At 54.4% G+C, this 25,511-nt stretch overlaps 1 pseudogene; it reads left to right on the top strand.

Moving 5' to 3' along the window:
* The first annotated feature begins 8,380 nt into the window (after positions 1 to 8,380).
* Positions 8,381 to 25,003, top strand: LOC138393904 (rho GTPase-activating protein 27-like; annotated as a pseudogene).
* Positions 25,004 to 25,511: the final 508 nt, after the last annotated feature.

Here is a 25,511-nt window from a genome sequence, read left to right as displayed (position 1 = left end):
TTGCCCAGGCTCGTCCCGAACTCCTGGCTTCAAGCGATCCTCCCACCTTGGCCTCTCAAAGTGCTGGGATAGCAGGTGTGAGCCACCAGCCCCACCAATATTTTCTTATATTCAGGGTGAGCCCTTCCATTCTTGGTGGAACCACAAACTGGTGGCTCCTTTTCCATCTTTCTGGTCCCGTCTAGGTGCTTCATCTTCATGAAGCCCTTTCTCAGGGCTCCCTTGGCTGGGTGACTGCACCACCAGATGGACCCTTGTGCTGTCCGCACCTCCCTAGCTCACCTGGGGGCTGTGTGGCCGCCCCTCTCTCCTTGGGCCCGTGTAATTCATATGAGATCTGTCCACCTCACCTGGCTATATGGGCCCAACTTTCCTGGAGCTTACCTACATCTGTCCCCCTCACCTGGGGGGGTGCTGCGTCCCTGTTCACCTCACCCGGGGGCTGTCTATACCTCACCTGTCTGCCTCATCTGGGGGCTTTCTCACCTGGGGGGCATGTCCCTGCCCACCTCCTCAGAGGGCTGTGTACAGTGGCCCATTTCTCCTGGGGGCCTGTGTCCTTGCTCACCCCACCTGATGGCTGTCTACACCTGCTTACCTCAACTGGGGACTGGGACCCTCCAGGGCCAGCCAGGTGGAAGGCAGGGGGCAGGGTGGGGCATGCGTGTGTCTGTCCTGGGAGGGGACTGCAGGTGCCCTCTGCAGCCCTTTGTACCTCCACCAGAGCCCTCGGTGCAACTCGGAGTCAGACACTCCCAGGCATGGGGTGTGGCAGCCAGCACCGCCTTCTGTCCTTTAGGCTGCGTCCCAGCCCCGACCATTCCTTCATGGCAGCTCCATGAACTTTGAGCAGAGACAAGGCCTCGGACGGCACCCAGACGAACAAACTGAGCGCCAGACAATTCAATAGGCACCCTGGCAGGCAGGGTCTGGGTAAACAGACAGGGAATACGAGTGCCACAGTGAATGCCCTGGCGCGCCTTAGCTCCACCAGGTGCGTCTGTCCCGTTGAAGATGCCAGCTCAGTGCCAGGAATGTTCTGGACACAACGTGGGCCAGGAAGGAACTGAATAGCCACCGGGCTGCCAGCAGCTCCAAGCACATGCTGGGGTGGGCGCTGGGGAGGGGACTTGCCAAGCTCAGTCCCCCTGCAGGATGCTCATGTCTGCTGGAACAAAGCCTGGAACATTTGTCCCCAGGCAGTGGCCCCGGGGGAAGGTAGACAGGGACATGGCCCCAGGGGAAGTGGATGGGTGTAGACAGGCCCCAGGGGAGGGGCACCAGGACATGGCCCCCAGGTGAGGCGACCCCTTCCTTCTCTTCTTCCCTCCCCTCACCGAGCATCTGTGGACACTGCCCATCAGGCCAGCGAACCAAGCACTCCAGGCTGGCCCAGCCTCAGTGGCTCACAATGTTTAGGAAGATCAGTTCTAACCAGGCAAGTTCAGAACCTCTGCCAGCAAGGCTACCCTTGCAGGACCGTGGCGGGGACCAGAACCCTGCAATGTAAGCCAGGCCTGAGCCTGGGACCACAGAGGACAGCTTGGGGACGCAGGGGCCAGGCAGCCCAGGGGCGGGAAGGTCTGGCTCCCACGCGGAGGGACATTTTGCAGGAGGAGACATTTCATCATTTGTTGATGCAAACCTTCCCAGGCTCCCTTGCCAGCTCAGCTCCCCAAGCCCCGCATCGCGTCGGCGGCTTCTCCCATCCCCGACACGGTGTCCCGCTGCCTGGTGAGCCTGGCTGGCCCATTCCCGCCTCCCAGCCATTGGCTTCTCACCTGCCACAGCTCCACTGGGCTTCAGCTCTGGTGGGCAGAGCGCCCACCCCTTGCCTCTCCTGCGACCTCTTTTCTTTCTACTGTTTTACAATTTTATTCCTTTTTTAAATATATAGCTCTATTGAGATATAATTCACATACCACAAAGCTCACCCATTGAAAGTGTCCAATTCAATGGCTTTTAGTATATTTACAGAGTTGTGCAACCATCACCTTTATCGAGTTCCAGAACATTCTCACTCCTCCCAAAAGGAGACCCGGTCCCCATTGTCAACCCCCCAGAAGGCTGGTCCGAAGGGCCACAGGTGGGGCTGGTCTCTGTGATGCTGTTTCAAGCAGACAGGAGGGGGGTGGCTGGAGACAAGGTCGGGACTGACCCTGAGCCAGAGACGCAGGGCTGACCCTGTGTGGTCTCAGGGATGGTGGTCCTGGCACGAGCCCGGCCTTACCCGTGCAATGGACACGATGGTGCAAAACGCCGTGAGGATGTCACGTAATTCGGCAGGATGCTTCTCGTAGCCGTTCACTGGGCTTCCGCCCCTCGGGGGCGCTCGCAGGTGAGCCCTCAGAAAGGGCATAGCCCACGTTTGGATGGTCTTAGGAACAGGGGGTACACGTGGCTCCCCATGTGAACTGTGGAGAGATGATGTCCACCCACCGGGTGCCCAGGGACTGCCACACGTAGTAGCTGTCATCGCATGTGCGTCACACCGAGGGAGGCGTGACTTTGGTTTGAGCAGGAAGGAGCCTTGACTAGAGTATGACTCAAGTGCCAAGGTGCTCCACTCATCGCCTAGACAGACAGCAGGGAATTGTACAGGGTGGGCTCCGTCCCTGAGGAATGGAAATTTTACCCCAGCAAAGTTTCCACTCCAGGGTGGATCCTTAAGTCTCTTGTTTGTTTCCATTTATATCCAGAAAAAAAAAATGTATTAGCATTTTAACCATTTTAAAATGCACAATTGAGTGGCATTTAGTCCATTAACAAGGTTGTGCAACCACCGCCTCTATCCTGTTCCAGAACATTCCATCACCCCAAAAGGAGACCCCGTTTCCATCAGCAGTCACTCCCCTCTCCCCATCCCCCAACCCCTTGGCAGCCACTAATCTGCTTTCTGTGTCTATGGATTTGCCAGTTCTGGACACTTCACGTAAACGGTATGATGCAATATGTGACCTTTTGTCATTGGCTTCTTTCACTTAGCATAATGTTGTTTGTTTGTTTGTTTCTTTTTAGAGACAGGGTCTCACTTTGTCACCCAGGCTGCAGTGCAGTGACATGATCATAGCTTACTGCAACCTCGACCTTCTGGGCTCAAGCAATCCTCCTGCCTCAGCCTCCCAAGTAGCTGGGACTACAGGTTGGTACCATGCCTGGTTAATTTTTCTATTTTTTGTAGAGACAGGGGTCTAGCTATCACTCAGGCTGGTCTTGAACTCCTGAGCTCAAGTGATTCTCCCACCTCGGCCTCCCAAAATGCTGGGGTTACAGGCATGAGCCACCTCGCCTGGCCAACATAGTGTTTTTGGTTTGGTTTGGTTTCTCATGAGTCTATCTTATTTTTCTGGTGATGGACTTCGTGTCTCCAGTTTCTCTCTCCATTCCATCCCAATCAGGCTCTTGCCCTCAGTCTTAAACGTCCTCTGAATCTGATGTCATTGATTTCACTGATAGACAATTTCTTAAATTGAATGATCCATTTGCGTGCTGGTTTTATTTGATTTATCAGAAGCATTGGACATGCAGTTCACTTTTTCCTTGATATGTTTTCATCACTTGACTTCCAGGCTGGGTGGGCACCTGTGAACCCAGTGTCTCAGGAAGCTGAGGCAGGAGGATCACTTGAGGCCAGGAGTTCGAGGGCAGCCGGGACAACTTAGCAAGACCACATCTCCACAAAAAAATTTAAAAATTAGCCAGATGTGGTGATACACACCACCTGTAGTCCCACCTACTGGGGAGGTTGAGGCGGGAGGATCACTTGAGCCCAGAAGTTCAAGGTTGCAGTGAGCTATGATCTTGCCACTGCACTCCAGCCTGGGGCAACAGAGGGAGACTGCATCACTAAAAAGAATTAAAAACTAAAACAAAATCGACAGAGCACTTGTCCCAGTCCGTGAGGACCTTGTCCATGGGCACGGCTTACACATCACCTATCAGCGGAACGTTTTTGAGGTTCGTTCCTGGGACAGTCTTCACTGCTTACCAAAGGTGCTTGTGGGCTGAGGACAGATGACAGACAAAACCCACCATGGCCTGGCCGACCACGGAAAAGCGCCCCAAACTCTCTGATGTGAAAATGACCCACAACAGCAACGCTATCAGTATTGAGCATAATAAGAGTGAAGACTGCTTACTAGGCATGAATCACGTCAGGCTTTTTTTCCTCCTTTTCTCATAGCCATTTTGAGCAAGGATGAGGATGCTGCAGCCCAGAGACACTCGGCGCCAAGTGACAGGGCCAGGATCTGAGCCCAGGTCTGCCGGCCCTGAGGGTGATGTTCTCTTGAGCACGTCTAACGGACTCCTGTGCCACCCGGGGGTCCACCTGTGACACTCTGCACTGGAGACTGGTTGTGTGGCCGGTTCCTTCCTGGTGGGATGAGAGACAGCCAGCTGGCCTCCCCTGCGCCTTTGGGGTGGCAGGGGACAGAAATCTTGGCCTCTGCAGTGTGTTGAATTATGTCCCATAAAAGATATGTCCATGTCCTATCTCCAGCCTAGAACCTGTGACCATGACCTAAGTTGGAAACAGGATCTTCAGCTCTCAGGGCCCAAGTCTCACCTAGATGCTTCCCTGGTGACCAGACAGCACTTGGTGTAGGACCATTGGGGATGGGGTAAAGGAAGGATTGCAGGGAATGTCGCACTCAGGAAAACTAGGATGCACACAGAGCACCGAGATGCCGACTGGAGCATTCCTTCCCTCCTCCCGACTCTAATGACATCTCCCTCGTGGGTCTGCCCTCCAGCAGTCAGATCACGGGCGTTTCAAAAGGAGAAACTATATTTATCTTTGTATGCAAGGGGCACCATGTTATTTCATAAACCATTTTACTTCGAATGTCCTTGTAATTCCTTTTTTTTTTTCCTTATGAGATGGGTCTCTCTGTGTCAGCCGGGCTGGAGTGCAGTGGCGTGATCATAGCTCACTGTAACTTTGAATTCATGGACCCAAGAGATCCTCCTGCCTCAACTTCCAAAGTAGTTGGGACTACAGGCACACACCAACACACCTGGCTAATTAAAAAAATTGGCAGAGATGGGGTCTCATGATGTTGCCCAGGCTGGTCTCAAACTGCTGGCCTCAAGCTATCCACCTGCCTCAGCCTCCCAAAGTGCTGGGATTACAGGCGTGAGCCACTGCACCTGGCTTTAATAAACATCTTATTTGGCTTCCTGATCGCAATTGTGCTTTGGCTCAGCAACTGCCCAGGGACGCTTGGAACCCCCCATTTCTTCTGCCTTCCCTGCTGTCAGTCCCTTATGCCAGATCTGTGGAGGGTGACGATCCTAACAGCCTCCTGCTCCCCGCGGGCTCTCACTGCAGCTGGGGCTGGTGCAACGGCTCACATCTGAGGTCAGCTCTGGGCTTCCGGCTCCCCAGGGGGAAAGTTTGATGCCAACAGGAAAATATTGGTGTGGTTTGTAAGCTGAGCTAACCCACCCTGGAAGTGATTAAAAGAACAATGTAGGTGGACAGCCCATGTCACATGGTGTTGGCTGGGCTAGGCAAGGCAGCAGGCACCATCCTAGGGGACTCTTCTGGAAGCTGATGGACGTGGCCCACTGACCCTTTTTGTTTTCTGAAATCACCAAACATCTACTGAGTGAGCTGCTTCCTGGGCCCTTTGGGGAACTGTCCCAGGCTTGGTCGTCGAGGAAACTCGGTGTAGAGGAGGAGGGGGCTCTGCCTGGGACTTGGCCACAGCCGCCTTGCTGTGCACGGGGGGCGGGGTTGTGGGGGCATCCAGATAATCCCTTGGGTCCTTTCAGCAGGAATGCCCATGAGTCATTTTTAATCAGTCATAAAGTGGGAAAGAGACAAATGCTGTTAATAACACTCTCATGCCACGCTGTGATGGAACGTTTTTAATTGTCACACGAGGCAACATTGGGGGACACCGTAAGTGTCCAGCAGGGGCGCAGATGGCTAAGTGGATCACGGTGCCATTTCACACAGATGACACATCTGCAGAGACATCAGGCTGGTGCCAAAAGCAAAGGACAGCTGTGTCAGTTTCCGATGGCTGCGGTAAAGATTCTCCACCAACTTGGCGGCTTAAAACAACACAAAGTTTATCTCTCATAGTTCTGGGGACCAGAAGTCCAAAATGAGTGTCGCTGGGCTCATATCAAGGTGTCAACAGGGCTGCTTCCTTCGGGAGACTGTAGAGGGAAATCTGTGTCCCTGCCTTTCCAAGTGTCTGGAGGACAACTGCGTTCCTTTGCTCATGACACCTTCCTGTTGCAACCCTCTTGCTTCTATTGTCGCATCTCCTAGTTCTTCCTCAAGTTTCTCTCTGCTTCTCTCTTGTGAGTGCATTTAGGACGCATCCAATACTCCAGAATAATTGCCCCATTATCTCAAGATCCTTAAGGTAATCAGATCTGTGAAGTCCCTTTTCACGTAAGGTAACATTCACAGGTTCCTTAGAGTAGAACATAGATGATGTCTTTGAGGGGACATCATTCAGCCTACCACACGCATCCTTTGGCACGGCTGCAATTGGATGGATCAATTCATTATGTATCATCAGGAAGCGTATCAGCCAGGGATCAAGGCAGGAAACAGAAACCGCTTGACGTCTTTTAACAGTAGGAGATTTAATATGGAACATTCACAATGACTCAACTCTGCCACTGTATTGAGAAAGCAGCCACAGACAATATGTAAATGAATGCATGTGGCCCTGCACCAATACCACTTTAGGTACAAAAACAGGCTGGGCATGGCAGCTCACGCCTGTAATGCCAGCACTTTGGGAGGCAGATGCAGGAGGATCGCTTGAGCCCAGGAGTTCAAGGCTGCAGTGAGCTATGATCACACCACTGCACTCTAGCCCAGCAATACAGTGAGACCCTGTTTGAAAAAAAGAGAAGAAAATACAGTAGGCTGAAAATAGGTTTCCAGTGTGAAAGAAATGTTTCCATCACACTCTCACTGCAGGCTGGACCACCATGCCTGTACACGCTTAAGGGAAGGGCACCCATAAAGGTTATAATGAGGTTACTAGGGGGAGGAAAGCAGTGCTCTTGCAGAATCTTATTTTGCCCACAAATAAAAGCAAGAAGAAAACAAGTTTTCTTGTGCCTAGAACAGCCCAGACCCCAGGACACACCAGGAAGAGCCAAATCCCACCTGGTTCTGCAGCCTGCGGCTCCCTTGGCAGATCCCGGGGTCCACCGAGGGAGGGAGAGGTCACAGTCTGGGCAAATGCTCCTAATTGCTCAGGGTCAGTGAGTTGCTGAGGTAATCCTCCCAAGGACGTTAGGGGTCTCTGCTATCACTGAGAGGGGCTTCTGGAACTCTCTGGAACCCAATCAAGTCCAATTAGCCAAAAAGGCAGGAGTGTGGCCAGGGCCAGGGCAGGGCGGGAGGGCTTCTCGGTGGGACAAAGGCCTGGCCCAGGGACTGTACCATGCGTGGAAACAGGCCACGGGCCCCGGCCCGGGCAAGGGCAGGATGGGAGGAAACTCAGGTCAGGTCTCCAGGGTCTCTCTGTTCAGCGGGGCTTCAGCCATGGGATCCAACGGCATGACACTTTGTGGTTAAATTGATGTTCTGCTCATAGGGCCAAGATCACCAAAAAGCCACATTTCAGTAAGGCACACAGAGAGGGAAACATACTTCTATGAGTGACCTGGGACGGGTAAATTCATAGTGACAGTCAGTGGAAATGAGGTTCCAGGGGCCGGGGAATGGGCTCTGGCGAGTTAGTATTTAATAAGCCTGGAGTTTGTGTCGGGCGATGAACAATGTCAGGTACAGATAGTGGTGATGGTTCAACATGTTCTAAATGTTCTGATGTCACAGAATTGTACACTTACAAATAACTGGTTGACACAATCGCTGTTACCTGTACCACAGTGAAAAAAAGACCTTGCCTAAGTGTGAAATCAGCATTTAATCACTGCAGTCAATTGATTCATGAACTGTGTGATTTGATTTATTAGTTGTGTAGCAGCATTTAAAGATTTGGGGAAATGTGCTTGCTAGATGTAAATGCTTCATAAACTGAACCATAAAAATAAATAAATCTTACAAAGCTCTGTGTCAGGGCGGGCAGGAGAGAGAAGGTCTGTCTAACCCAGCGGGATTTCCAGGCTTTTCCACAAAAGGCTGATGTGACAACTCCCTCCCGCACCACTCCAGGGCAGAAGGAGTCCCTCCCCCTGTGCTCATCTGATGGAGGAGACAAGCCAGCCACCCGAGGCTCCGGTGTTGAGAAGCTGGATTCCTTGGATGTTGCTGTCACCCTTCCTATTTGTGGAGGAGGATGACCATCCAGGGGAGTGACACAGAGTACCGAAGGGTTCCCTGAACCCCCCAGGGGAGGGCTCCACGTGGCCTCTGCTCCACCATCCTCCCCGCCCTATGTTCACAGTCACTCCTCAGGGTCACGTGGAGCTGGGATTTGTGGGAATGAACCTGCCCCAGGCCCCTGCCATGGCCGGTGCTCAGGTGAGTCACAGCAGGGAGATGGCACAGCTGGTAGCAACAGGGATCTTCCTGCCTTGTTCTGAAGTGGCCCCATCTACCCTGGCTTCTGACCTCCAGGGACTCTCCCAGCCTGAGGATGTCATTCCCCATCCCCTGCTCCTGCACGTGGTGGGGCTTGGAAGCTGCTTCTTATCCCGACCCACTAAACCACCATAGGCCAGAGAACTCCCTCCGTCTTTGCCAACAGGGAGTCGACCCAGGCGATGGCAGAGGCCCTCACAGCCTGACCCACCACTGATTGGGCTGTGGCTGTGACCAGGGCACCCCCTTTTAGCCATGGAGGTCCTGTGGTATCTCTGATTGGACCCCGGATTAGTTTCCTGTGGCTGCTGTAAGAAATGACCACGAATGGGTGGCTTAAAACAACAGAAACTTATTTTCTCACAGTTCTCCAGGCTAGACTCCACATGTCACCAGGGCGACTGACTCTCCCTCCAGAGGCTCTAGGGGACGATCCCTCCTTGTCTCATCCAGCTTCTGGGGGCTCCAGGTGTTCCTTGGCTTGTGGCCACATCTCTCCAATCTCTGCCTGTGTCTTCACATGGTCTTCTCTCATTCTCTGTCTCAGATCTCTGTCTCCCTCATAAAAACACTTTTCATTGGAGTTAGCGCCTACCGGACAACCCGGGAGGATTGTGTGGCTAATGCTTCCTCATGTCAATCTCTGCTTCTGCCTTCCCGTGGCCTTTGTCCTCCTGCTCTCCTGTGTGTCACATGTCCCTCTTCCTTTCTCTCGTCAGCAACGTGTCACTGGATTCAGGGCCCACCCGAATAATCCAGGATGATCTCATCTGGAGATACTTTGTTTAATGTCTGCATAGACTCTTTTACCGATGAAGATCACGTTCACAGCTTCCGGGGGTCCTATGTCACTTTTGGAGGCCGCCATCCACTCCACTACAGCCCCTGGGCACACTGCATGTAGAAATCAGGCACCTGCCGGAGCCCAGTCAGTTCTCTGGGCAAAAATCTCTTCCCTTTCTCTCCCTCTCGGCTGGCGTCCCAATCAGGTACCTAGAATAGGGAAATGCATAGACACAGAAAATAGAATGGTGGTTGCCAGAAGGTGGGGGAGGGGGGAATGGAAAGTTAGTGTTTAATGCATATAGAGTTTTACTCTTGGGAAATGAAAAGAGTTCTGTAGATGGATTGTGCTGATGGTTGCACAACATTGTAAATGTCATTAATGCTACAGAACTGTACACTTAAATATGGTTAAGTAGTCAATTTTATGTCATATGTCTTTTACAAAAAAGGAAAAAACATCCACAGAGCTGTTGAGGATAATGATTATTGTTTTAATCAACTAAGTTTTGAGGTGATGATTTGTTATACAAAAATAGATAACTGGAACAAGACCTAAGTTACTGCTGTTAAATAGATCCAGCATAGACTACTCACCTGTTTCATTTCTAAGGCTACTGCGACTGATTAGCCCCTCCCAAATATCCTGTGGTTCAAAACACTTCGATTACTACTTAGTCCTAACTACCCATGAAAGTCATTGGCAGACCTGGTCTTTCACCCTCCTTGGGTTCCCTTCCTCTGCACTGCCCCGGGGAAGTCCTGAAAACTTAGCCTCACTGATGATGGGCCGCCACTGCGCGCCAGCCGACTGAGCCAGCAGCTGCTGAAGCGCGTCCTGGAAATCTTACCCACACGTCATGTCTGGATCCTGTGCCAGCTCCTGGCCAAGCCTTTGTCTGGGTCTCCATGCCTATCTCTTCACAGAAAAGGAAACAAAGGGAAAGAATATTGAGTGCTTTTGTGCCTTACACAAGATAAAATTTGATTATAGGACCTGCAACTTGCTAATCCTGGGGAGCTCTGAATCCTTAAGTAAATATGAAGGTGTTGCCACATCTCTGTGTTTCAAGCAGCTGCCATGCCTTCTGAAAGGCACGAACATAGAGTATTCAGCATGCAGAAGACTGTCAAAGGGTTTGTTTTTATTACGTTGAACTGTGTTGTGTTTTCAGTGATCCCAGTGGCCTGGCAACGTGATCCAAGGGAGCCAGCTGGGACAACTGTACCATCTGGTCAGATTTGGTGGGAACATGGATGCCAGGAATATGTAAAACTCAGAACCCAAACTTCACGGGGACTTATGCTATCTTCTCTTCTCTTTTCTTTTCTTTTCTTTCCTTTTTTTTTTTTTTTTTTTTTTTTGAGACAGTCTTGCTTTGTTACCCTTAGCTAGAGTGCAATGATGTCATGGTAGCTCACTGCAAGCTCAAGCAATCCTCCTGCCTCAGTCTCCTTAGTAGCTGGTACCACAGGTGAGTGCTATGATGCCTGGCTAATTTTTGTATTTTTAGTAGAGATGGGGTTTCACTCTTGCTCAAGCTGATCTGGGACTCCTGAGCTCAAGCAATCCTCCTGCCTCAGCCTCCCAGAATGCTAAGATTATAGGTATGAGGCACTGCACCCAGCCTACTATCTTCTCATTTCTTAAGATTTATTATTATTATTAGTTTATTTTAGAGACAGGGTCTCACTGTGTTGCCTAGGCTGATCTCAAATTCCTGGCCCCAAGGGATTCTCCCACCTCAACCTACCAAATAGCTGGGATTACTGGCATGAGCCATGGTGCCCAAATTTCAAGATTTACTATTTCTTATATGTCAACTTTCTTTACTTATTAATCTCATGAAAAATGTCAGTCATTTCTTTTGGCATGCTTCACAAATGATCAAAGATAAAACCTAAAAGCAGGTGGATTAGATGATAAACTATTAAGAGGAGAAAGACAGGAAGTAAAGAAAACAAAGGAGAGAAACTGAAAGCATGCCAAATCAAAATGAATTTAGATATAAACAAATAATGGATCACAAAGCACCTTCCTTCCAAGAAGAGAAAAAGGCAATAGAAATTTTATCAGTTATGTAAACCATCATGATTCAGCTCTTATGCTAACGAATAAGAAATGGGGATGGGGGTGTAAGGTTTTTGGATGGTTGGTGCCACAGAAAGAGAGACAGAAAGAAAGAAAGCAGAGTTGAAAGGGGTAAGCAATGAGGCTTTATTTGAGTGCTCCCAGGTGAGGGTAATGGGTCCCAAGAGAGGGGCCCAGGCGAGGTTCACAGTTCCCGGGAAAGAGGGGCCCGAGAAGTCATGCCAACCAGAAGTTTTGTGTGGGCTTATATATGTTTTAGAGCTGGGGGATGGGGGTTTTTTGGCATAGAGAGTTAGCAATTTTCCGTTATGGTTTTAGGGTGGGTATTGAGAACTAGGAAGGGCTGGTGGTATGTATGGATTCAAGGAACCGAGACTTTAATCAGGATAACCATCCAGGTGTGGCTATTCTTTAACTTAGCTGGGCCTTGCAGGCATTGTTTTTGACAGCTCTCGTGGGCTTCTTTTTTTCATTAGGGAGGGGAGGGGTGCCCGCCACCAGCCTTACAGGGAGGAAGACACAGGATTTAATATTTGGAAATTTCTATTGAGTGTGAATTAATTTCCCTGATTTCTCCTTGGGTGAGAAGCAGCCTCAGAGTAAATGTTTCTAAGTGTGAACTAAAATAAAATTTTAAGGCTAACCCCCCGCCATTTTCTATGGGCGGTTCACTTCCGGGGGGTTCACTTCTTGTCGGGGTCTCGGTTTGTTCGTCAGCCCAAAGGGAGGGGCAGAGGCTCGGATTTGACTCCACTGGGTGCCCTGCCAGCTGCTGATGAGCCACCTAACTGCCCCAGCCCAGTGTCCCCAAGTGTAAGGATCAGCCTTGTGGCAATCCTTAAATGGGGCGGAGCGTGGAAGCGCTGGGCAGTAGCGGGCGGTCCCCTCACACGACCTGGGGTCCCCCTCGGTGCGCTTCCCTTCGGGTCTGCGCAGCCTTCACTGGGGTTTCTTTGGGGGCAGCCCTCCCCCTGGTGGCCAGGGTGGGGAACAGCACCCGGCGGACGGGGACGCAGGCGGGCCGTGTGTCCAGTGGCTCTGCCAGCAGGCAGGCAGCTTCTCTGGGGTAGGTGGCTGGATGCCAGCGCTCCTTCCCCCAGCGCCCCTTCGTTTCTGGGCAGGCTCCCGGTGGCGCGCTCCCAGGCACATTCTCTGTCCCGGTGACGGTGGGAGTGTGCCTGCCCCTCTGAGCTATGCCCTGGAGGTGGGGGAATGGCCTTGCCCTTGGACAGTGTGCACAGAGAGTGTGTGCTGAGGAGGGGCGAGGAGGCAGCCCTTGACCATGAACCAGGGCTCTGTAAGTCTGCCCAAGGGCCAGCACCTAGGAGCCCAAACCAAGGAGGAAGGAGATCCCCCAGGTCCTGGCATCTCCAGTTGCTGAAGGCAGGCGCGAAGGTGAGATGAGAACGGCGTGTAGACAACTGGCCAGAGCCACTATATGGCCGAGGGTGGAGCCTTCCCCAAGTTTAAGTGGATGGGCAAGAGCCAGGAGACTGGGAGGCTGAGGATGGGGAGGAGGGGGCTGCTGAGCGGGGATCCTGGGAGAAAAGATGAGGGAGGGCCCAGAACAGAGAGGCAAGGATGTGAGGAGGGAGGCGACCAGGGTCACTTGGGAGGGTGAAGGGTGCCTGTCTGCAGGGCATCAGCTCAGGGCTTGGGGCAGGCTACTCAGCAGGCCCAGGGCACCCCCAGAGGAGAGGAGCCTCTGCCATGTATGGCTTTTTACAGCCTTGTCATTCACCATTCACTCAAATAGCACATACTGAGCACCTCGTGGGTGCTGGTCACCCTGCTGCACACTGGGGACCCAAAGCGTCATAAGACACAGTCCCAAATGAGCTAACAGTCCCGTGGGCTCTCATTCAAAGGCTTGCACCCAGGGTTAAGTTCCCGGCATCTTGGAAGGCAGGAATAGGTACCCCAATTTGCCCTGAGTACAAACAGGTTCAGAGAGGTTTAGTAACTGGCCAAAGGTCACACAGCCAGGAAGTGGCTGTGTCCAGGTCAGTTCTGGGCCCTATTTCAGCCAGGTGGCCTTCAGGGTTAGCCACCCTGTTACCCTCAGCAAGAACAGTACAAGCCAAAGGCAAACAAGTGCTCACTTTTCTGCACACACCTATGTGCCCAGCCCTGTCGTGGCCATGAATTCCAAACCCTGACCTTGCTATCTGCAGCTGAGGGTGCAGTAGGAGAATCTGACATCCCAGGAGAGGGCAGAAGCAAAGGCTTCTGAGGAGGGAGAGATGGAGGAGGGGGGGTGAGCTGGGTGGACACCTCTCCTCCAAGGTGGCCACTCAGGGAGCCAGGGAAGCCTGGCGAAAGCCTCTGAGGCCCCTCCCCCGAGACCACAGTCCTTATTTCTGGGTGCGGTCACCGTCCCACCCCAGAGGCGGGAGAGCCGGCCGGGAGCCCGCTGCTGCTGCCGGACACTGGCCACTGGGAGGAAGAGTTACGGCCCAGTCGCCACTTCTTACACAAACAGCCCAGGAGGCGCCGCACCTGAGCAGGCGGCCTGCACGGGAAGGAGCCCAGGGCCCTCGTCCTCCCTCCTCCAGGGACTGTGAGTGGACCCCTCACCTGGGGAAGGGGGCGGCCACGGTTTCCTGTCCTCCCCCTCCCCCAGACTCCCCACCAGGCCCTTCCCTATCCCGGTCCAAAAACTCACCTGGTGACCCCTCCTCTCTGGATCGCAGACCCGCTCCCACTTCCTGGGGCAAACTCCAAGGGAAGCCCGAGGTGGCCATGTCTGAGATACAGCAACTGGCCGTGGGACAGATCCACCTGTCCTCTCTCGGGGCCAGCCAGGGACCTTTGGAAAGTGGGGTTGGTAACAGCAGGGGCCCTGTAGCCAAGCTGAGGGGACTCCAGGGAGCCCTTTGTCCCCCTCCTCCAACGGCTCCCCGCCCCCCAGCTAGGGCAGCCCTGGGTTGCTGGCTGCTTTCCGCACACCTGGCCTGACTTTTCCTCCCCGTGACTCACCTGCTGCCCCAGGGCCCAGGAGTCCCGCTTCCCAGACTGTGACCTGGCTTGTGAGGGAGCAGGTTCTTGGGTCCCCCCCAACCCACATAGCTCTGGCCACTCGGAGCTCTCCCCACCTACCCCTCCGTCCCCTGCAGGCTGGGAGGTGGCCCCATGGTCCTCTGGGGATCTCCCTGTAGCCCCAGCCTCATTATTCGCCTCTCAGCCCCTGGTTCCCGGCAGCCCCAGGCCTCCTGAGATGGGCCCTTGACAAGCCCACTCGCCTCCTCTCCTCCTTCCTGGGCCCCAGCAGTCGGCCTCCCTCTGCACCTATTTTCTCTGCCCTTCCTAGAGCTGACCGAGTCCAGTGGTGGGAGGGGACGGGCATCAGTACTGAAATGTCAGCCTGCACGGGTGGTCAGTGCCAGGCCCTGGGGCATGGGAAGCACATGACACGATGTGACAATGCGATATGCTGTGGTTGTGATATGATGTGGTGGCGTGTCTGCTGGGTGCAGGATCTTGGATGCCACCTGGAGGAGGAAGGTGTTACCAGAGGTAAAATCTAAAGGTTTCTACAATTCCCTCCCATGAAACCCTCTGGACCCGGGGCTTTTTCAGTGGCAGATTTTTTCTGAGTGCTAATTAGATCTATTCAAGTATCTACTAGTTCTCTAGTTAATTTTGGTCATTTTATATTTTACTACGAAAGCATTTGTTTTCTCTAGATTTGTATACATTACACTTTTAAAATTTATTAATTTCTTTGTGGCCAAGTAAATGATTTTTTTTCTAAGTTTTTCATAGACATATGGAAAAAATGTACACTTTCTATTTAAGGGATAAAAGGTCCTTCATGTATCAAATCAAGTTTATTATGTATAATTCAAATTTTCACTTCCTTTGTATCCTTTTTGTTTTTGGTCTTTTATGCTAATTCTGATGAAGTTTTGTTAAACCTCCCTCTCAAATTTTCCCTATAAAGTTCTTCTGGTGCTTTTATTAGTTTTTGCTTTTCATATTTAATGATGCTGCTTTTGAGAGCGTGCAGATTTTGAGTATTCTATCTTTATGAATTGTGCATTCCTGTCACTACATGTCATCCCCCTTTATCCTGTTTTATTGCTTAATCTTACATTTTACCCTTCTATTTTTAATATGGCCACTCTTTATTTTACATTATATTACATTAAAAATAAATCCTTTTATTTTCAACCATTATCATTTTTTAAACTGTATTTCTTGTATACATCATATCACTGGATTTTAAAACCTGAGCTGACTCTTTTACTAGGAGAATTCGATCTGTTCGAGCTTCATTTAATAACTGACAGGCTAATTTTATTTATTTATTTTCTGCTGAGGAGTCATAAATTCCAGACATCCTATTTCACGCCTGAAAACTTCAGCATGCATTTCTGAAAAGTAATGTTTTGTTTTCCATAACCACCCTACCATTATTATAGCTGACAAAATTAACATTCATTCCTGAATGTTTCTAAGACCTGGGCTATAGTCAAATTGCCTCCGTTGTCCTAACACATCTCTCTCTCTCCCTCCCTCTCTCTCTCTCCTGGTTTGTTTGCACCAGGATCCAGTCCAAGGTCGTGCCTTGCTTCCGGCTGTCTCTTTAATCGCTTTTGAACACCCCCCACCCTTTCCTTTGCCTTGACGCTGACTCGTCAAGAGACCAGACCAGTTGCCCCGTGGGGTACCTGTCTGTCGTGTGTGCTGGCTTCCTTGTGGCAGCGTTTCCCTGTTCTAACCCGTGTGACCCGTGAAGCGGTAGGGTCTGAAAGGTTCAGGCGCGGGGATCCCCAGGGCTCAGCGACAGATGACGCTAAAGGAGGCAGGAGTCACAGATGATTCTACCTGTGTAACAGGTGATGCTGACACGAGAAAGGGAGACAATTTGATTTTGGACATCTTCCCAGGCCTACAAAGGACACCCGGCAGCAGTTGGACGTGTGAGCCTAGAGAGGGGTTGCGAGTTGGTGACCTACAGCTGGTCGTGCTCTCGCAGGCGGCAGAGCGAGAAGCCAGGTGAGACACCCGGCACTGAGGCCGTGGCAGAGGCGGCGCAGCCCCGGCCCAGTCCGGCTGAAGGAGGACCGGATCTGTCATCAAGGGAGTGTGGAAGGCCTTCCGAGCAGGGGGCTGGTGTCTAAGTGAGGGACAGAGAAGTCAGCTCTGAAAAGGAGGAAGGGAGAAAGGAATCAGTCTGTAAAAGGCGATGCGAGCTGGGCCCAGGGAGCACCCAGGCCACTTCTTTGTTCCTGCCCGACATCTTACTTGCCTCTGTGAGTACACAGCTGTGACATCTGGCTTATCGATATCTTATTATTGGTAATAAATATAATTAATGCAATTGTCCCATGCATCTGCAGCACTAAATACTTTGAAAAGCACTTACTCATTCTATCTTCACTACAATTTCTGGAATGGGCAGAGTAGACATTTTATACCTGGGGAAACTGAGGCAGGGAGGCATTGTGACTTTCTGAAGGTCACCCAAGTGGCAAGTGGCCAAGTCAGGACTGTGTGACCCCAGTGGTCCTCTGAAAGACACGTCTCCTTCCTCCTTCCCTAGGTGGACGAACCCCCGGAGCCCGTTTACGCCAACGTAGAGAGGCAGCCTCGGGCCACTTCGCCGGGCGCTGCCGCGGCCCCCCACCCCAACCCTGTGTGGGGGACGCACACAGGCACCAGCACCGGACGCCCCTACTGCTACAACCCTGACACGGGTGTGACGACCTGGGAGTCGCCCTTGGAGACTGCTGAGGTCTCTGCCATCCCAGCCACCTCCCCGACCTCCGTGGGCAGCCACCAGAGCCTCGAGACCGAGTGGAGCCAACACTGGGATGAGGAGAGCCGCAGGGTGTTCTTCTGCAGCCCCCTGACCGGGACACCGCCTGGGAGGAGATGCACCACCCCGGCCGCCCCAGGGACCAGAGGGCGAGGGGCGGGGCTATCTGCGATCCCTCTGGCCCCGCCCCCTGCTCCACCCAGCCCCAGGGACCCAATGGCAAGGGGGTGGGCTGGTCCTTGCAGCCCCCCATACCCCAGACGGACTACCCTGAGTTGCTGACCAGTTACCCAGACGAAGACTATTCCCCGTGGGCTCCCTCGGGGAGCCCAGCCCCACCTCTCCCTTGACCACACCCCCCGGCTGGTCTTGTCACATCAGCCAGGACAAGCAGAAGCTTTACACCAACCACTTCACCCCAGAGCAGGTAGGGGCAGTGGGCAGATGGACCCAGACAGCCGCGGGTGGCTCCTCTCTACTCTCCTCACTATGAGCTCCCCTTGGCACTCTAAACCGCAGCTCCCACGCAGACCCTAAGCCAGCCCAAGACTCGGAGTCGCCCGCATCTGCCTCTCCGAGCTTCCTGCTGCTGACCTGGACACCGGTTGGAGGGAGCCTTTTCTCTCCTCTAACGAGCTGGGTGGGGAGCCCTGATCCTCCCGCTCCCCACAGCGGGTGAGGTTGGAGGACCAGCACGGGAAACAAACAATACTTCTACAGCCCAGACGACTCCTCCGTCCGGTGGGAGCTGCCCCAGGTAACCAGCTGGGGAGAGACGGGGAGACTATATATGACAGTGTCTTCCTCCCCAGGTCCCTGTCCCTGCCCCTCGAAGCATGCACAAATCTAGCCAGGACAGTGACACTCCAGCCCAGGCCAGCCCTCCTGAGGAGAAGGTAACAGGGGTGGCACGAAGGCCCTGGCAGGACCACCACAGAAGAAATGGGGAGTTTCTGGAGATCCAGGGGGCAAAGACTGGGTGGGACACATCTGTCTCCCCCGTGGCCCCAGCACTGGCCCCCAGAGGTGGGTGAGGCTGGGAAGTGGGAAGGAATCTCTCCTGCCGATGCTGCCGGGGCACAGGCACCACCCGCTCCAGCCAGGAGGCTGGGCTGGTACGGAGCGTTCAGTGGAGACACAGGCCCAGCCCGTGGGGGGTTGCCCCTGAGGGGGAGACTGGCCTCTGCCCCCCGTGCCTCACCCTCTGGACTCCCTGCTCGTTCCTCTTCTCTTAGATCAGGACCCTGGACAAGGCAGGGGTGCCGCATGGCACCAGGACGGTGGACAAGGGCAAGCGGCTCCGGGGAGAGCGCCTCTGCACCTAGACCAGGGCAGGATGGGCCTTAGAGATGAAGTTCACTCCCCACAAGCCAGGCTCTTATTAATCCTCATAGTGACCTCATGAGAGGGCCTGTGAGGAAACTGAGACACCGAGAGCTTAAAGTGACTTGCCCAAGGTCACCTGGCTATCAGTGTTAGATTTGGGAGTCCACCTCTCACAGTCGGGTGCCCTGGTCCTGGGGTTAGGAGGGGCCCTCAGCCTAGGACCGAATCTAAGTCCTGCCCACCTGCCGCTTCCCTACCCTCATCTAGGAGGAAGCACTGGAGCGCCTCCTGGCCGGTGCTGGAGGGTGTGTCCTGACGATCTTCAAGGACTCACAGACCCCGACTGCAGTTGGCCTGGGGTGGCCCAGGCCCCCAGGGCAGGGAACCCCCCCCCCCCCGGCCACCCTGTCTGGCTTAGAACAGACCAGGTCTGAGACAGCGGTCCGTGAGTGTCCAAGGAGCTGGGCCTTCGCAGGGAGAGGGTGACGACAGCAGGTTCACCCCAGGACAAGCAGTTTTAGCCACTCGGGGATGGGGAGCAGTCCTTGAGGGTGGACAGCTCGAGGCTGGAGGGCGGGGAGGCTGGGGCTGGACACACCTTCTCACAGGGACAGGGCTCTGCTCCTTCTGTCTGTCTCCTGGGTGGACAGGCAGCAAGGGACAAGCCAGCCAGCAGGATCTCTGGGTTCCAGGAACCCTTGGGTCCCTTTCACCCAGCAACCCTATCCTGTCCCTACAGCCACAGTGCGGTAGCAGGCCCCTCGGAGCTGAGGGCTCCCTGTGACCCTGCCCACCCTTCCTCCCCGTCCCACAGAGGCAGCCTTCCAGGTTCTGCATCCCTGAGTACACGGTGGAGCCGAAGGGGACCTCTCTCTCCTGGGTCCCCAAAGGCAAATCCAGAAGGAGGGAAGGGGTGTCCTGATGTCCAGGGACCCTCACTGTAGGTGAGCCCCAAGGAGGAGCACCTGGGAAGAGCTGGGGCTGGAATTCTCAGGGCTCAAGGCCATGGATTCTGTAGTTCCCTCCCCAGGAGCTGAGTTACTCGTCCTTGCCCTGGAGGGTGGTGAGAAGTAGAGGCCTCTGGGAGATGAGACCCTGTGTGCCTAGAATAGTGGCCGCTAGAATGGTGGCAGCATCCCAACCTGAGGCAGGAAGCTCCCTGGCCCTGGTGCTTACTCTGACGGGCTGGGCAACCTGCTCTTTCTCCCCGGGTCCCCATCCTGCCCCTGGGCCAGAGCCCAGCTTCCCACTGGACTGGGTCCCCAGTGGGTAAGCCAGGGCGGGGGATGGGCTGCCAGGCTCCCCCAGCAGGCGAGGGTCCTCCCACGGCACGCCCCTCACTGTTCACGTGCTGTCTCATTTTTCTTTTTCTTTCTTTTTCTATTTTTTGGAGTTAGAGTCTCTGTCACCAAGGCTAGAGTGCCATGGCATCATCATAGCTCACAGCAACCTCAAACTCCTGGGCTCAAGCAATCCTGCTGCCTCAGGCTCCCAAGTAGCTAGGACTACAGGCACACACCACCATCACACCACCATGCTTGGCCAATTTTTAAAAAATGTTTTGTAGAGACAGGGTCTTGCTTTGTTGTCCCAGCTGGTCTCAAACTCCTGGCCTCAAGCAATCCTCCTGCCTCAGCCTATCAAAGTGCTGGGATTACAGACATGAGCCACTGCACCCAGCCTAACCCTTAGCTCTTAAAAAATGTCTAGTGTGTAGCTCCACAAATGTGGGATCTAGAGGCATGAGCCCAGTGTCTGCAAAAGAGCTCCCCAGAGGTTTAGTTAGGAGTCTCAGGGCTGTTGGGTACCATATGGTGATGATAGCCAAAAGCATAACCTTGTACCTCGGCTCAGAAAAAGCCATTCTGCAAGGAGCCTGAGTGTGTAGCTTTCTGATGATTCACCAAGGTTCATTCAGTTCTAGAACCAGGATATCTACAGAGCAGAGTTGGAAAACTGGTTTCGTCTCCTGAGCTACTCTGATCTGGAGCTACCTTGAGAATTCTGGAGCCTTCTCCAGGCTTGGCAGGGTAGGGTTCTGTGATCAACTAGCAATGTCTGCTATAGTGTCACGTGGAGGAGGGACATCACATTTGCTAGCCATGTGCCTTCTCTGACCTTGAGGGACAGCCTTCCAACAGTTCTCTTATGAAGGTCATCTGTGGGCTTTTGATGAAAGTGTCAGAGCAGGACTTTCTGAGCTGTTGGCGCTGGCCAGGAGCAGGAGGCAGATGGTGCTGTTGGAAGCTGCTCAGGCCAAGGGGAGGCTGACAGTCCTGAGTGGAGGTCAAGGAACCCCCTGCCTCCTGGCTAGCTGGCGGCCACCGTCTCTCCGCTCCAGGTGGCCTGTAGGCCACTCCAGGACGTTCCTCAAGAGACAGCCCCAAATTCTATATCATCAAGGACAGATGGGTTACTGGGGCCCAGGAGATGTCCACACCAGGTCTTCCTAGTCACCCCAAAGCCACAGAAAACGTTAGTATCAGTCCCCCGAGAGCCGCTAGTACCCTCAGCCTGCCTGTGCGTGCGGCAGGATCGACGTGTCCTGCAGTACGTTGCTGGGTAGCTATGTAGCTTGGCCACATTTTGTTTTTTTAACCAGAACGAATCTGCAAAACAGCTTTGTCTTCTGCATGAAACTTTCAGATACGAGCTGACTATGTTTTGAGAGAGCTGCCATGGAGAATGGAGGTTGTTTTAGAAGTGTCATTAGGCCACTCTCTGGGGTCATCCCCAGCGGGGCCCCTGCCTGCTTAGATCACAGTGGGGCTGCGCTGGCCGCCGCTCAAGAGTCTCTAGTCTTTGCAAGGGAGGTGGAGGGGTGGAACATGCGTTTTTCTTTTTTTCTTCATTTTTAAAGCAGTTTAAATATTAATAGTATTCATGTATGAGTTTAAAAGGGCAGCCGAAAGACAGTCCTCTCTGATGCTAGAAGTTGTTCCTTGTTTGAGCCAGTTTCTGCTGCCTCTCCCACTGGACCTAAAGGGCAGGGTTGGTGGGGGCTGCCACTGCCCAACATTGACATTAACCCTGAACTTGGTCCTCAGAGCCAGAGGCTACGGAGGATCCATCCACTCAGAAAGGGCTTGGAGCTTGAGGCCTGTTGTAGCCAGTTTTCTTCTGGCATTTTGTTTAATTTCTGCTTCTCGAATTTCTGCATCTCAGTAAAGTGGGCTGGGGGGTGAGAGAGGGTGGGGACTCCTGGCTGCTAAAGGAGGGCAGCACTCTAGGTCCTCAGTGAGCATATCGGAGGGGCACGGAGGACACTCGTTTCCTCTGGGATCCGCTTTCAAATTCTCTCTCCCCACATCTCCTTCCCTGTTAGTTCCAGTGGCCGAGGCTGTCCCTCAGGAAGCTTCCCTTCCTTAGATTTCTGCAGGCCAGTGCTCTGGGTGAGGGCCGCCACGTCCTGCGGGGGCTCATGTGGAGGTGGGTTGGGGCAGGGGAAGTTTCCCCGACAGCTGAGCCATGCAGATCTGCGCTCCACTGCCACTAGCTATGTGCCCATGAGGAAGCTGCTAAAACTCACTGAGCCTTGGTTTGGTCATCTGGAACACAGAGAAGCTGTCACCCACTGCTTTAAGTGTGGGGGAAGCCCTTGGTTTCATTAGGCTCTGAGTTCCTGGGAGTAGGGGACAGGTCACCTCCATCTCTGTACCCACCTCCCTCAGTGCCAACACCCAGGGCAGACTCAGGGAACCAGAGATGACCCAGTGATTTGTGTCCCTCTAGCTACAGGGTCGCAATGGCTCGGAGTACCTGATCCAGCATGACTCAGGCCATGATCAACACCTGGCACAAGGCCATTGCCCAGGGCATCCAGGAGCTGGTAGGCAGGGCCTGGGGTCTCTAGGGCCACTAGGGAGGGGTGGCCAGCTGTTATACAGGGCAGCTGTGCCCACTGTGGGACACAGGGAGCTCCATGGCACCAGTGGGCAAGCGCCACTCCCTGCAAATGCAGTGTCCCCTGCATGGCTGGGATGGCAGGATGCTAAAGCAACTGCCCTCTGTCATCTGTGAATCCAGCCCGGGGGTGGCCCTGCAGGCACCCTCTCCACGTGCAGTGGGGAGCTCACCCTGGAGGAATTTCCCATTTTCAGGGAGGCAGGAGGAAAAGTAAATATTCTGGGAACCAACTTCAGGCTGGAATGGCAGGCTGAAACTAGAAGGTAAAGTTTAAAAGTATTGATTTCAAGAGTCTCCCATTTCCTAGGTTCAAAATATCAATTGTATAAGTAGAGATAGGGCAGGTCCCCTCTGACAACTATTTACCTGGAAATGACCTGGGGGGTTTTGACCCTTAATTCCCTATGAGCCAACACTGGGTGCAGCTTTTGGCTGTATTAATAGAGGTAGGAACCCAGAGCCAGAGAGGTGATGTTGGTGCAGTTTTTGGCAGTACTCCAGCCCCAGCCGGAATTAGAAGCTCAGAACTGGGAGCCACATACTGGGTTACGACTACAGGAGCTGAGGAAAATACAGGAAGAGGGGCCAGGCACTGGGAGGTGGGTAGGGGAGGACAGGATGACTGATTCCAACACCTGTTCGGCTCCAGGCAGCTAAAGGAGGCCAATGTGCTGAGGTTTCATAGTAAAGGTGAGGGGAGTTAACCTGGGTAAGGGAAGAGAGATCGCTTTGCCTGAGGACCGTGCCTGCTGGGAGGGCATTTCAGGTCCCTTGCCCCGCCCCAGAAGGACCCCCAGCTGGCCCAAGGTCCTGCCTCTCTGAAGCTATGTTATTGCGGTCTGCAGACTCCCCCGCCCCGGAGGAGGAAAGTGAGAGCGGCAGTGTGGCCTTCGGGTCTAGTGAGTCCTGGGAAGCTGGCAGGAGAAAAGGATGACAGGGCTGAGTCCCAGTGTGTGCAGGGCACGGGGTGGGGAGCATCCCAGAGACCTCTCTCAGCAGGTGGCGATGCCCTGCTGGGGCCTGCCCTGCCAACAACCCAGATGCCACTGACAACTCACAAGGTCCTACTTTCCCCTACATCAGGTGTGCCCACCCTGGGCCCCAGGGGGCTGGAGAGCGCAAGTTTCTGCAGGGGCGGCCCACGCTGCCGTCGCTGCGGTAGAAAGGCTACATCAAAGGTACCGGCTTGCAGAGGGCACGCACGGGTGGCGCAGGGCCGGGCGGCGGCCGCTGGGCGGCGCTGACGAGCCTGTCCCCCAGACCAGGTTCAGCCGCGCGCTGGCCGCGCTGTGCCAGGGGCAGCGGAGCCGGGTGCTGCGCTTTGTGCCCCGGTGGGTCGCGGTGCGCGGTACTTGGGGTGGGCCTGGCCGGGCCTCCTACCAGGACTGCAGGTTGGAGACCCCTGGGTGGGCGCAGGGTTGAGTGGGGAAAGAACAGGAGGCCTTGAGTAGGCATCACAGCAGGGGCTTCAGCCCCACCCCACCCAACCCGGGTCCGCGCCTCCCTCCATCCCAGGGCTGGACATGGACAGGCTGTACCGCATCAGTGGAAACCTGGCCGCTATCCAGAAGCTGCGCTACAAGGTGGACCACGGTGAGGCCGGGCCCCATGCCTCTCCCCGGGGTCTGAAGGCGCTAAGCGGCCCTGACCTCCCTTCCTCCGCCCCAAATGAGCGTCTCGACCTGGGAGACCGACGCTGACGCTGGGAGGATGTGCACCTTATCACGGGCGCGCGAAGCTCTTCTTTCGGGAGTTGCCCAGAGGTGGGGTGGATGGGGCAGGAGAGGAATTGTCCTGCCTAGGGCCACCGCCTTGGCCAGGCTCTGTGCCACCACGCTTGCTGACCCTGCTCCCCTCGCAGAGCCCACCCTCCTCCTCCTCCCTCCTGTCTGACTCCCTCCCTCTGATCCTTCCCTTGCTTGAGTTGCACGACCAGGCCCAGCGCAGTCGCTGTATTCGTGACCTGGTGGGTTCGCTGCCTGCCCCCAACCGCGACACGCTGTGGCTGCTCTTCCAGCACCTGTGCCGGTGAGCCGGGCGGGTGGGTGGGAATGGGGTGGCGGGTCCTGGCAGGACCCCCTCCACGGCTCCCCCCAGCTCTGGGCCCTGATTCCACCTGTCTGGCCGCAGGGTGATGGAGCACGGCAAGCAGAAACGCATGTCGGTGCAGAGCTTGGCCATCGTGTTGGGGCCCACGCTGCTGCGGCGGGAGGCAGAAGAGACCAGCATGCCCATGACCCTGGTGTTCCAGAACCAGGTGGTGGAGCGCATCCTGCCGCAGTGCTCGGATATCTTCCCGCCGCACTGACTGCGGACCTGCGACTGGGGGCGGCTGGAGGCCACCCAGCTGGACTTCAGGAGACCCTCCGCCTCCCCCGCGTCTGCAGGCGGTTGTGACGTCCTCACCTCTCGGTTCCGAGGCTATGGTGACCCCTGGTGGGCAGTTCGCAAAATGTGATTTTTTTTCTGAGGCATGTCCTGTTTGGGGTTAATTGGGTTCTGCTTTGTATGGCAGTGTCGCCCCCTGTGCGCATGCGACAGTGTGCGGCTGAGTGTTCTGGGAGAGACCATCCTGGGAGGAGAAATTTGGTGAGGGGGCTTCCCGGCTTCTTCGGGCCTTCCCCTGAATTAGGCCCTTCACCAAGACCCCATGTGTCCCAGCCCTGTGCAGACCGTGAAGCCCCTAAGACAACTGCCCCGCTGCCCAAATAGGACTGACTCGGCCTCCAGCGTTGGCAGCCGGACCTGCCCTCCTCAGGCCTCAGGGATGACGCTGCCGAGGGCCCGCCGTCAGGCTGGCTGCGGCCCAGTTTCACCTGCTTTCCTGTTGCGGCTCCATGCTCCTGCCCTCCCTGACCCGCTGGTGTTCTGCGCAAGGGTTCTTCATGTTGGCTAAATGTGCACTCTGAACCTGCCACTTGACATGCACCGTTTCCACACACCGTCCCATTTTACAGATGAGGAGACTGAGGCTTGCAGAGGCAAAGCGACTTCTTCAGGGCCCAGTAGAGGATCTGACTCCCCAGAAAAGGCTCCTCTGACACTAGAGCACAGCCGGGGGGCGGGGTGGGGGCCCTCTAGCTGTCAGGTATTCCTGCCTGGTGCCCACCTAA

This window comes from Eulemur rufifrons, chromosome 13, assembly GCF_041146395.1.
Source record: "Eulemur rufifrons isolate Redbay chromosome 13, OSU_ERuf_1, whole genome shotgun sequence".
Classification (NCBI taxonomy): domain Eukaryota; kingdom Metazoa; phylum Chordata; class Mammalia; order Primates; family Lemuridae; genus Eulemur; species Eulemur rufifrons.
The sequence above is the reverse complement of the archived record's forward strand: the minus strand, read 5'-3'. Positions and strand labels throughout refer to the sequence as shown.